General features: G+C 41.3%; 1 protein-coding gene across 1 annotated transcript in view; it reads left to right on the top strand.

Moving 5' to 3' along the window:
• Positions 1-12,122, top strand: part of LOC310939603 (NACHT and WD repeat domain-containing protein 2-like) — a gene marked incomplete at both ends in the record, with an annotated part of 51,958 nt that overhangs the window by 12,757 nt on the left and 27,079 nt on the right. The window lies entirely within an intron of this gene.

A 12,122-nucleotide genomic window follows, 5' to 3' on the forward strand; every position in this document is an offset into this window, starting at 1 on the left:
TGTCTGTCACTGACACACATATGCCAAGCTGATGAAACCCAGTTTTCCGTGGTCCCTCATCACTTGACTCAGTTCTCCATCAGGTACTTTTCCCTTAAGACCGTGGAGAGGGATCACAGGAGATGGAGAGAGGGTAAAAGTGTGTGGAAATCCAGCCGAGAAGCGGGGACGGCATCCTGGACAAAGTAGCTCCGACTAGCTCCGATTAAACAAAGCCAAGTGCTACTTAAAGGTGCAATATGTAATAAATCTAAAGCAATATTTTGCAGACTGCATATCATGTTTATGTTTTGAAATCATCTTTTGGCATGTGGCGCCACCTACCACCGTCTACCAATCATTGCAGTCAGTAGAGTCTCAGCTGCCGAGCAAAACACGGGTTGCCAGTTACGTCAGAAAACAAACCTAAAAGACCTCGGTATTTTGAATTTGAATGTAGTAACCGTTTTTGGCCACATTCTTACATATGGCAACTTTAAACATTACAGTTTGCACATTTTTCTTGTCAGAAACTAAAAATTAACCATTATACATTATATTTCATCTACTGTAAAATACATTGTGCACTACAGCTACCAATTCAGATTGAAGAGACAGAACATAAGTTAATTTTTTTTGTTTTTTTGTTATATTTTATCAGATGACAGGGTGGAAGATAATTGGCCAAAAATAATCACATCACGCACTGTTATCGGCCTTTTTAAACGGTCGACCTCTTATGTCGCTAATTTTAACACACTGGCCCTTTTAAATTGTTAATTATATACAAAGGAAAGTAGCAAATTAACTACAAAACCATTCAAATATACTTGTAAAATATAGTGTTATTTGAAATTAGAGAGGTTGGGATATTGTTGTTCAAATCAAATAGAAATGATATTGTCCTTTATTCCATTCAACCTGCGTTTGCTTGCTCAACAACGCCTCTTCTGCAGCTTCACTCAGCCAGTCCACTCTCTCAGTTCACTGCCCTGTCGTCTGCCTGCAGTCATTCAATCCTGCTCATAGCAGCCTTCATCTCCTGCACTGCTCATTCCCCCACTGGTCAGACAGTCATCCAAACCCAACTCGCAGCTCATCCGTCATTGGCTCCTGCCTGCAAGCCGCCATTCCCTCTTTGTCGTGTACCAATTCTCTGTGTAGCATTGAAACCGGGAGAAGAAAATCACCTAAAATCTGATTGTAAACTATACTTATTTGATAAGGTCATTCATGACAACAACAAAAAACAGTCTTTAATGTCAGAGCCCATAACCCGTGTTGCAGAATCTATATCTTGTTACACTAGAATCACGTCCTCCTACATGCAGCAGATAAAGGTTATATCTACACACAAGATTTAAAATACTACTGCGGCAGCCAACAACTATGTTCTACGTGCAGATAAGGTGGATTGTTTGTATCCATCGGCAGGGAACAAGGTTACGCCGAGTGTGATCTGATCCGTTTGTTTGTGCAGAGGAGCTGGGTGGACGAATTGATTTTTGCAACTTTTCCGTGCCGCAACGAGCCGAGGTGCACACACAGCCACTGACCTACACACCGGTTGGGCGTCCTTGGTGTGAAGCCAATGTGCAAGATACAAAATAATAGTTGATATATGCAGCTCTCTCCCTGGCCACTTCTATCAGCTACTCTGGGGGGATTTCCAAGGCATTCTCAGGCCACCTGAAAGCTAGAATCCCTCCAGCGTGTCCTGGGTCAGCCCCAGGGTCTCCTCACTGAAACACCTCCCCAGGGAGATGTCCAACAGGCATCCTAACCAGATGCCCAATGCACCTCAGCTGGCTCCTCTCGACGTGGAGTCCCTACCGGATGTCCGAGCTCCTCACGCTATCTCTTAAGGCTGAGCCCAGCCACCCTGCGGAGGAAGCTCATTTTGGCCGCCTGTATTCACAATCTCATTCTTTCGATCATTACCCAAAGCTCATGAGGGTTGGTACGTAGATTGAACAGTAAGCCGAGCGATTTGCCTTTCGGCTTTGCTCCCTTTTCACCGCAACAGACCGTTTGAGCGTCCACGTCACGCTTCCCCGATCCACCTGTAGATCTCCCGCTCCCTCCTTCCCTCACTCGTGACCGAATCCCTGAGATACTTCAACTACTCCACTTTAAATCAGCTCTAAAAAAATGAGAACTCATGTGTTTTTTTATCTGTCCAGACTGCCAAAAAGCCAAAAAGCAAGCTAGATACAATCTGGATATGCTTAAAAATCCAATTTCAACCAGGCCTTAGTAGCCTAAACTGAGTTCACAGTCCTTGTGAATGATATGGTCAACTCTTGCTATGGTTGCCAAACTCAGTTGTCGTCATAAACACACACACAGACACATGCACACATTCAGGATAATTAAAATAAAGATTGCTTGGCCACCTCTGCGTGAATTCATTCAACGGCTGTCACTCACGCGTAACAACACAAACAAAAAATGACGGAAGATGAGACAACGTTTGACAGTGTGTGTGTGTGTGTGTGTTTTTAAAGCCTATTCATTAACTCGTGTTATGTTATAAAGCAGAATATGGCTGTCAGTTTTACAATACAAGATGCAGCCCTCTTTGAAAAGATCACCCACTTAAATTTGAAGTTTTTGTTTTTTTTTTAGTTTACCAACCCTTAAGTAGGTCTTATTGACAACAAACTCTCTCCTTTTTATGATAAACGATCTCGAGCATGTGGCGTCTTCAAAGTAGGAACTTGAGATATGGAAAATTTGAAAAAGAGAAAAAAAAAAAAAAAACTGAAACGTTGGCACTAACCCAGTTTATATCCCTCACTTTTGCCTCTCTCATTCAGTCCTTTGCTTTCCGCTCCCTGGCAGCAGGCCACCGTCTCCATTCACTGTCCTGCCTGGAGACGGTTGTCCTCTGCACTTAGTCTCCACAGAAATACTGAGCATCGTGCCAGCCACCTCCGCAGGAGTGATGCTGAATGACAAGCAGCAAATATCATCAAATGGGAAATAGATTTCAGTCTTCAGTTACACTGTGTTTTTATAACCCTCTGGAGAAATCTGCATGCTGTTAAAATGATGTCTTATTGCGGTCACTATGAAGGTTATAGTTTCAGGTCCATCACTGTATGCCGTCAGCAGAAAATATGAGCGTCAATATGCAAAAAGTGATGGACAGATGGATTCAATTGGAGCCATTAGGTGGTTTTCATCCAAAACTATAAGTGATCTTGATGATCTTTGAGACCTATTTAGCTAAACACAGTTCCCATTGGTTTTGCAGGTAGCTCCTAGTCGCTTCTTATCTCACTTCAGCCTTCATCTACCCTGCCATCTATGGTCTGCAGCGAACCCTCTGCTTTACAATGAGTGATATTACCCAAATGATACACTGCAGGCAGTGGTTCTCTGATTAGAGAACTGAATGGACTCCAAGCAGCTGCTTTCCCCCCCGCCTCGAGCAGCAGTTTGTTTACACCGTCGGTGGTTTTAACTTGTTCAGGAAAAAAAAGCTGTTGAGTTCATTTACGGTTCAGAAAAAAAAACTAGGTATGTGTTTTCCAGAAAACTTCTGCAGACTTGAATATGTTGTGTTTAAACAGAAGAAGAAGAAGAAAGCTCATTGATTGAGCCAAAAGGCAGTTAAGCGATGCGATTTAGTAGAAGTCTGTGCTGGTTCCCATGAATTCTCATCAAAACTGGCAAAAACTCTGCAAACACAGTTCTCAACTGAGTTAACATCAGTACAGCATTATATTATAATCCTGATTTGTGAGATAATATTAATCTCAACACTTGTCATTCTCAAACAGATTTCACCACCATTTTGGCTCACCAGAGAGACTTACTTCACGAGTCCTTGTGGTGTATATACTTATTACCAGAATGAGGGCAACATGAAATGGAGTTTAATGGTATTCTGTAGGGCCCACGGTTGGTGTAGTGGTTAGCACTCTTGCCTTTGCAGCAAGAAGACCCAGGTTCCTGGGTTCGAGCCCCGTTTGGAACAACTTCGGAACAAGGGCCTTTCTGCAAGGAGTTTGCATGTTCTCCCCGTGTGTGCGTGGGTTTTCTCCGGGTTCTCCGGCTTCCTCCCACAGTCTAAAAACATGCGATATGGGGATTAGGTGACCTATGGTAAATTGACCATAGGTGTGAGTGTGTGAGTGAATGGTTGTTTGTCTCTATGTGGCCCTGTGATGGACTGGCGAACTGCCCAGGGTGTACCCCGCCTATTGCCCAATGTCTGCTGAGATAGGCACAGCACCCCCCGCGACCCTCTGGTGGAGGAAAAAGCGGTAGATAATGGATGGATGGTATTCTGTAGTCTTCAGTAAGACAGATGTCACAATTTATCATTAAATTAACTTATTGATTTTCATAGAATCGATGTTTCGTGATATTATCAGTACCGTAGCCACATATAGCCAATCGTAGCTTTACCCTACGATTCCCATTGACGGTTATCAAGCCGGAACATCAGTATATTTGTATAAGTGTTTGTTTGCTTAAAAATAAGATTTGTTGGGTTTTTGTAGCCTCAGAATAAGTATTTTTGATGTACTTTAGCTAAGGGTCTTGCTTCACATAGGCAGCCATCTTGCATCCCCCATGTTTCTTGTATGCATGATTTCTCGTATATTTAAAAGCCACTGTAGTCCCTTTACACCCTTGCAAAGGGAGTAGTACGAGTCCATTTGTTGCAATCTGCTGTCTCACCATTAGATGTCACTGATTCGTACACATTGGACCTTTTACGACTCCAGGATTAAACGCGTACTATCGTTTGCATCGGAAAACTAAAGCCACGTAATGCAATGATGCATAAAATAAAGTACTTTTCAGTTGTTTTTATGAAGTTTTGCGATGTAGCACGTCGACGTCTAGCGCTGGGTCTGGGTGAATTTGCATTATAGGAATAATCCAAACTTGCACTCAGGAGCGTGTGTGTGTCGTACTCCACACACCTTTGTTTTCTCTTTAGGTTTATATAAATTCATGGAGCTGTCACATTGTGTCTGCTACCATTAAACTCTAAAGCAGCCACATCTGGTGCGGATGCCCCTGAACTAACAAATCTCAGCTCAGCAGTTTTTCAGAGTGTTTCCCCCAAAACTGTGTCTGACAGGCTCTTAAAAAAATATGTCAGCACACTACAAGCCTCATTCTAACCCTTCAAGCACCGCCAAGCTGATGCCTCATAATAGTCAGTCATTCGATGTTATTAAAAAGTGTGTATGAGAAATAATTATTTTTCAAGCAATTTGAAGCAATGCAATCAGCAGATTGCAAAGGCTGCAATTTATACGGTATAATAAAGTTGATGATGATGACACATTTTATTGAGTTGATCTTTGTTGAGCAGCTTCGTGGAGGGTTCCACCGCACGGTTATTACAGTCATTCACATTTTCTCGAGTAAATGTTTTTGATGGCGTCTTGTTGTACGCCGACAAAACGAGTTCTTAACACGTGATATGCAATTGTGTGACTTAAACATGTTAATTTGAACAAACTTTCATTTGAAATTGTGTTTGTATGACTTTATAACCTGTAAATGAACTTGAATATAGTACATAAAGTGCATTTTTTTAGGAGTTCCTTTTTCCAGTGATGCTGCATCACGTTCCAATCTTGAAATAAAACTCTACATTTTAAATTTAAAACATGTTTGCAAATTAGGGCTGAACATTTTATCAAAATACAATATTCAATACGCCAAAATGTGTGTCAAATTACCATTTTAGATTAAATTTTGTTCTGACAGACTGAAGAAAACATACAAATATCGCACAGTAATCAATTTAAAGGTGCCATATGTAAAAATGTGGCCAAAAACGGTTACTACATTCAAATTCAAGGTTTCGTTTTCTGACGTAACTGGCAACCCGTGGTTGCTCGGCAGCTGAGACTCTAATATGCAAAATAAATGCAAATATTTTGGCTGTAATGTTGTTGTTGGTGAGTTCAGTTTGTTATATGAACATTATTCCTGAGTCTCTGTGACTTATTAGGAGGATTTTATGGCCAGTTGCTTGAGATTTATTATATAATGCACCTTTAAATATGCAATTCAGATGTAAATAAGTGAATTGCAATTGACTTTCATATCACAAATCATATTGCAATCGCAAGTTCGGTCAAAATAATCAAAATTAGATATTTATTCAAAATTGTTCAGCCCTATTACAAATGAGAAAAAAGCTAATTTGATATTTTCTCAAAATTTAATATGTTTGAAACAGAACTTGATTTAACCACAGAGGACACATGTAAAAAAAGAAAGAAAGACACAGCAATAAGAGATCAAACACTAAAGCCTTCTTACATCCGTTTTTTCCCCACTGTTTGTTTCATATCAGGGGGAAAAAATGTCATACTTGGCGACGGATTAGCTACTAAACCTACACTTTCCTCAAGCGCTAGGGAAACTATATATATCCAAACATTCTCACAGCTTTGCTACATGCTCTTAATAAAACTGCCCGCAGTACAGAGCTTAGGATATATTTATGTTAACACATACCTAATTTTACTTTTTTTTTTCCCCAGCCTGATTTCATGCCCTTTCTTTCAGGGCATCTTCGGTATAATTCCATAAATAATAATTCTCCTGCTTCTGACCCACCATCAGCAAACACCTTCCAAGGGCATTAGAAAGCAGCTTAGCGAAAGCCTCCTCGGCTCTTACGCAAGCGATTGGCGCCTTCATCGCCAGCGAATTATTTTTGGGAAGGAGTGCGGTAGCGGAGAAAGTAAATCAGGAGGAACAAAGACATTGTTGGCAGAAAGCAAAAGAGGCTGAGGACGTAAAGACACAAGGAAGCTTTCACGTCCTCTCTTAAAGCTGGAACTGGGATGTTGTCTCAGTTTGGTCTATTTCAATGCTGCATCCTTCATCTGAAAACAGGCAATACTATCAGACCTGACTGAGGGAGCGTTTGTGTGTATACAGCAGCAGCACAGAGGCGGGTGGGGGCAAGAAGTGTTTATCCGGTCAAACTGCGGAAATGACTTGCAGCGGTAGAATTCACTTCTGAAACTTTTTCGCGGGCGCTAATCACGTCTCGACAGGACAGGAATCACTTCCTGTATGCAGCATAGGAACGTTGCCGGGCTGAACACGGCTATACTGACACATAAAAAAGAGTCATGTGGAGCTGCTTAATCAGCATTGTGTGAACTCACTTTAAAAAAATAACAGTCGTTTGTTCCTATGTTTTAAAAGTTACGTACTACAGCTTTAACTCGTACATTCCCGGATTCGGTCACGTCCTTTTCACTCTCGTCCCACCGTTCTCGAGCGAACACAGAAGGTGATGTGGCAAATTCAATCAGTCTGTCCTCGTGCGCACGCGGCGAACGGATATGACTAATGTGTTCATTTATCTTTTAATTACCGCGCATCCTCCCAATCACCTGCTGAAACCCAGCGGAAACCCGTCGTAACCGGGGGGGTGGGGTGGGGGGGGGGGCTCATCTCACTTCATCTCCCACCCCCCCACTCCGGTCTGTGTCAGCACAAGGCTGATTGCAGTTCTCCCACACGAGTGCTGGAAGTAGATTAGTGACACTGATACTCGGTGACTGATGTGCCAAACAATGCATTTTCCACAACAGACCGACATGAGGGATATTTATCATGAGCGCACAAGTGAGTGGGAGAGATTTTTTTTTTCCAAAGTAAAAGCCTACAGTCGTCGACAACAAGGGAAATGCATGTAATCAATTTGTTTGTTTTTTTCCTAAACGTAGAATATGTGACGCTCCATCAATTTAAGGATCAATTTTAATTACCTTTGCATGAATGTCAAACATTCTCTGTCTCCTCTTTGCTCAAATCTCATAAGTTGCTGCTGATAAACTCGAAGTCAGGCAACGGAACTTTGAAAATCCAAGCCTTTCTTTTCTTTTCATCTGGACACTCAGTAAATATCACAGTCCAGAGTGGAGAAATTGATGGGATTCTATTTAAAGTCATGTCATATAATATTTAAATGATGTCTTTATTAATTCATTATTCCGTGAAAGAAAATGATGCGTCATGTGACCTTAGAACGACCGTACTGATGTGGCCCTAAAAGGGTGCAAATGCTTTTTGAAAGCAGTTTCATCGTCTGTATGTAATTTGTTTTCATTTTAGAGTTAATTCTTTCTCTGATAGTCGGAATGTAGATTTCTGGCAGTGAACAAAATCCTCCAATGTACAGTTCACCTAAAGATAAAGAAATGCTCTTGTCTTGTATTTTCCATGGTCCATGTTTTATTTGCCAAAAGGTATTCAGTCAGTTGCAATATGCAATTTAACCTCTAGATGCCACTAAATCCTACTCACAGGATTTAATCCCAAAGTGTGACCGTATGTTTGATCATGATATATATAATCACCTGGACAGGAAAAGTTGCATGTTTTTGTGAGTTACTTTAAAACCATTGTTCTGTGGTTTATAGATAATATCACATTATCTTTAGGCTACGGTCCCAAGATATTGTTAAATAAAAGCTGGAAACAGGCGTTTTCATTGAGCTCATGAAAAGTCTTGCTTTTCACAAGATGGTGACAATCTGCTGGAAATAGTGTGACATGGTCTAAAAAAATTAAAAGGAAATATCCGCACTAACAATATCCATATTCCAGCTGTTTAGAAAATCCTTGAAATAAAGTTCATTTTAGATGATATCTGGTGTATTTCTTTGGCTTTTTAACGCTAATAGAGAATAACACAATTATAGGAAACAGTAACATTGCCTATATGAATATGGTCACAGTCTTGATTTGAATTTTTCTTATGGAATTTCACATCAATTCCCTAAATTTGACATGGTTTTAATTTAATCATACACATTTGACTAAATGCCTCAATATCAATTTCTCATTTTTATACAGGAAAAGATGCCTCCATCTTGCCCTATTCTCTGTGTCCTCTGTTACACCAAAAGTCCTCATGTCCTCCTTGACCACATTCATGAAACTTCTGTCGTTTTCCTCTTTTCCTTTCATTAAATTGATATAATATGGGTATATTGCCCAGATTCTTACAGTAAACTTGCAAGAAGATAACTTTTTTCAAGACAATCCAGCTGGAAGCCACTGGGTTGATTGTTAATGAAAATATTTGTTTGCTGTACGCGGGGGGAACGCGCTCCGTGTCCACAGCTGTCTCATTCCACAGTGATGCGGCTGCTTGCAGGTGCGCAGTGGTGACAATCAAGCAGATGAGCACGATGCACCGAAAAAAAAACCTCCTGCTGCTCCCACCAATCACAGGGAGAGGGGCCAGTATCTCCCAGACTGTCACAGTAAAGAGGAACCACTCTCCGTTCCGGTGCCAGCCGGGGGTTATATGGGGACTGCCACTCACTCTGCTGCTCCCTGCCACACTGCGGATGTGTCACTCATGATGTGCCAGGCTTAACTCGTTTGAGCTCGCTCGTGTGGCGAGCAGCAGAGCATGAAGGAGGACAGCAGCAGCAGCAGCAGCAGCTCTCGCTGCTCAATCACTTTATCCTCACTTCCTTCCTCGGCAAAACCCTGTACTTTTTTTGGCCCAATCAGATTTTTTGGCCCGCGATCCCAACCTGATCTTTTGTTTATGAGTCCCGATCCAATACTTATTATAGTATTGTTATTATTGTTATAGTATTATTATTATTATGACAAATATAAAAAAAAACTTTGCCTGAAGAGAGAAAGAGGACTAGACTCCTCTGTCTGTTCTGCTGCTGCTGCTGTGAGGCTGCAGATACCACAGAGCAAAAGGAAGCAAGAAGAGGGAAAAAGAGAGAGAGAGGGCGGGGCTTTCACTGGCTTCACTGTGTGTGAAAACAGCAATGTGTTGCATACACCATGTTGTAAAGCTGTGATGAAAATATAATTTCTCAAAATGTTTGCTTAAAGCAGAACTTTGCAAATGTGGTCGCTTTTCCTTTATGAGAGCTCCCCCTACAGTTTCGGAGTACTTATTTATGACACCTCCATAAACATCCATCCATCTTGTAACACTCCCCTCTTTACTGGCCATGTGCATTTGCCAGTTGGCATCCATTTTGCACTCTTTCTGTGTTTTTTCAATTCTCGCCATTCGACAAAAAAGCCGGTTCGATGAGGCCCCTCGCTCGGTCAGACCGCCGTTTCCACTTTTGACGCTTTACTTTGACGCTAAAATAACGCTATCGCTTCCTTGATGTTATGGCTTGTTCCTGGTGTGCAAAGCAATTTGTGTTTCTCATTAGACCTCCAGATTCTGAGGACTCGTAGCTGTTAAATTAGGGTAAAAATCCTGCATAGTATACAGCTTTAAACAGGTGGTTTGACACCGGAGCGTTAACGTTTATATTCCGTCCAAACACTCATCGTTGTCAACAGTGATGTTTTTTCGCCCACTTTTTCGAATTGAAACGTTGAAAATCTTTAAAAAAAAGTTTTACAAGATTAAAACGTTTACATTTTCACAATCGAGGGAGGTGGAATTGTGGCCACGTTTCTTGCAGATGAAAAACAGTACGGTACGGTTTATTGGACGAGAGGAGGAAACCGCAACATTCCTTCTTTTATTGCAAGAAGCCAATAATACGACAATAATTAACTGCAGCAACAAAATGCCACCGTATATCAACAGCGACTGGTACTCTTTATTTACATCATTAATGTGTGCCTCCTTATCCTTCTGTGGAGAGACAGAATTTGGTGCCACCTACTGAATATTAATTTCACAGCAGTTGATGGAAAAACACTATTTCTTTTACTGAATTCTGTTAAGATATGAAGAAACCTAGCTGCTGTGTCCACACATGCATGTGCAAGCGTGTGTGTGTGTGTGTGTGTGTGTGTGTGTGTGTGTGTGTTGGGCAGAGAGGACATTGCGAACCGGAGAAAATCAAAATGAGTCATCGTATTAAAATGTGAAATACAAAACACAGGTTATACGAAATAAAGGTCACTGCCGTACATGATCGAGGGGGAGGCGTTTCAAAAGGTGATCTCCAATCAGCTCCGAAAACGAAATAATCACTTAACCCATCGCACAACGCCTTCGGGAAGACTGATCCACGCCAAGAGCCGCATGAGTCACGTGATAATATTCATGATGCATTTTTTTGAGGGCCGACACCTGAGCCTCCAAGCCGTGAAGGCCATCAGGTGTAATGTATATTCCATTGTCAGGCCCTCAGCCAGCAGGCTAAAGAGCTACACGAGACTCAGGAAGCCACCAGTGGGAGGGCGTGTTTGCAGCAGTGTGGCGTCGACCACACACACACGCACACACACACACACACACACACACACACCTCTGCTCAGGAGGAAGTTCTCCCCCCGTGGCGTATTTACAGTTGGAATTCTCCGAGCTGCCAAAACTTGTAATAAATGTGCGGAGGGGAGTAATGACTTAAATTCCATTTATATTAAACACCTACTTCGATTATTTTCACTTTGTTTGTGCGTGTGTGAATTGGCGACCCCAAATGGTGAAACTGCAGATTGCAACAAACACCCCCTCCCCTTCCCAAGCGAGTCCAACAGAGCGGAAAAAGATGGCAGCATCCATAAAGTACATACAAAAGCCATTATTCATAAAAACAATGTGGGTCATAATCTACAAATTTAAAACCCTCTTAAATATACATTCACCTGAGGGTCTCTGAGCATCTTGTCTGGTCAGTAGGGGGCCGGTCCAATGAAAACAAGTCAAACTTTTTGGGAAAGACCAACTATTCAGTAGGGGTGCATGATATGCAAATAATAATAATAATAATAATGCATTATATTTAAGGCGCCTTTCAAGACACTCAAGGTCGCCAAAATGAAAAGTATATCTCTATATCTTGATATTCTATCGTGAAACCACAATAACAATATTTGTATACAGCGTTTCACAGAATTTCAAAATAAAAGTTAATCTAGAGAAATAACTAATTATCACCTGATATTAAGTGGTGGGCCGCAAGTTGGACACCTCTGTAGTACACACACTGGACCTTAAAAATCCAAATTTTCCTGCTGCTTTTGAATAAAATATCATTTTATATCTTTAAAATCATGACTGTGACCCATGTGATGAAACAAATCACTGCTGCTTTAGATACTGATTTTTGTCACGACATTTATAAAAGAAACGCACTTTTTGTCCATGGATCAATTTGCCGTGAACTCCTATTGCCACTGACAAA

The sequence above is a fragment of the Microchirus variegatus genome (genome assembly GCF_963457635.1).
Source record: "Microchirus variegatus genome assembly, chromosome: 2".
NCBI classification, from domain to species: Eukaryota; Metazoa; Chordata; class Actinopteri; order Pleuronectiformes; family Soleidae; genus Microchirus; species Microchirus variegatus.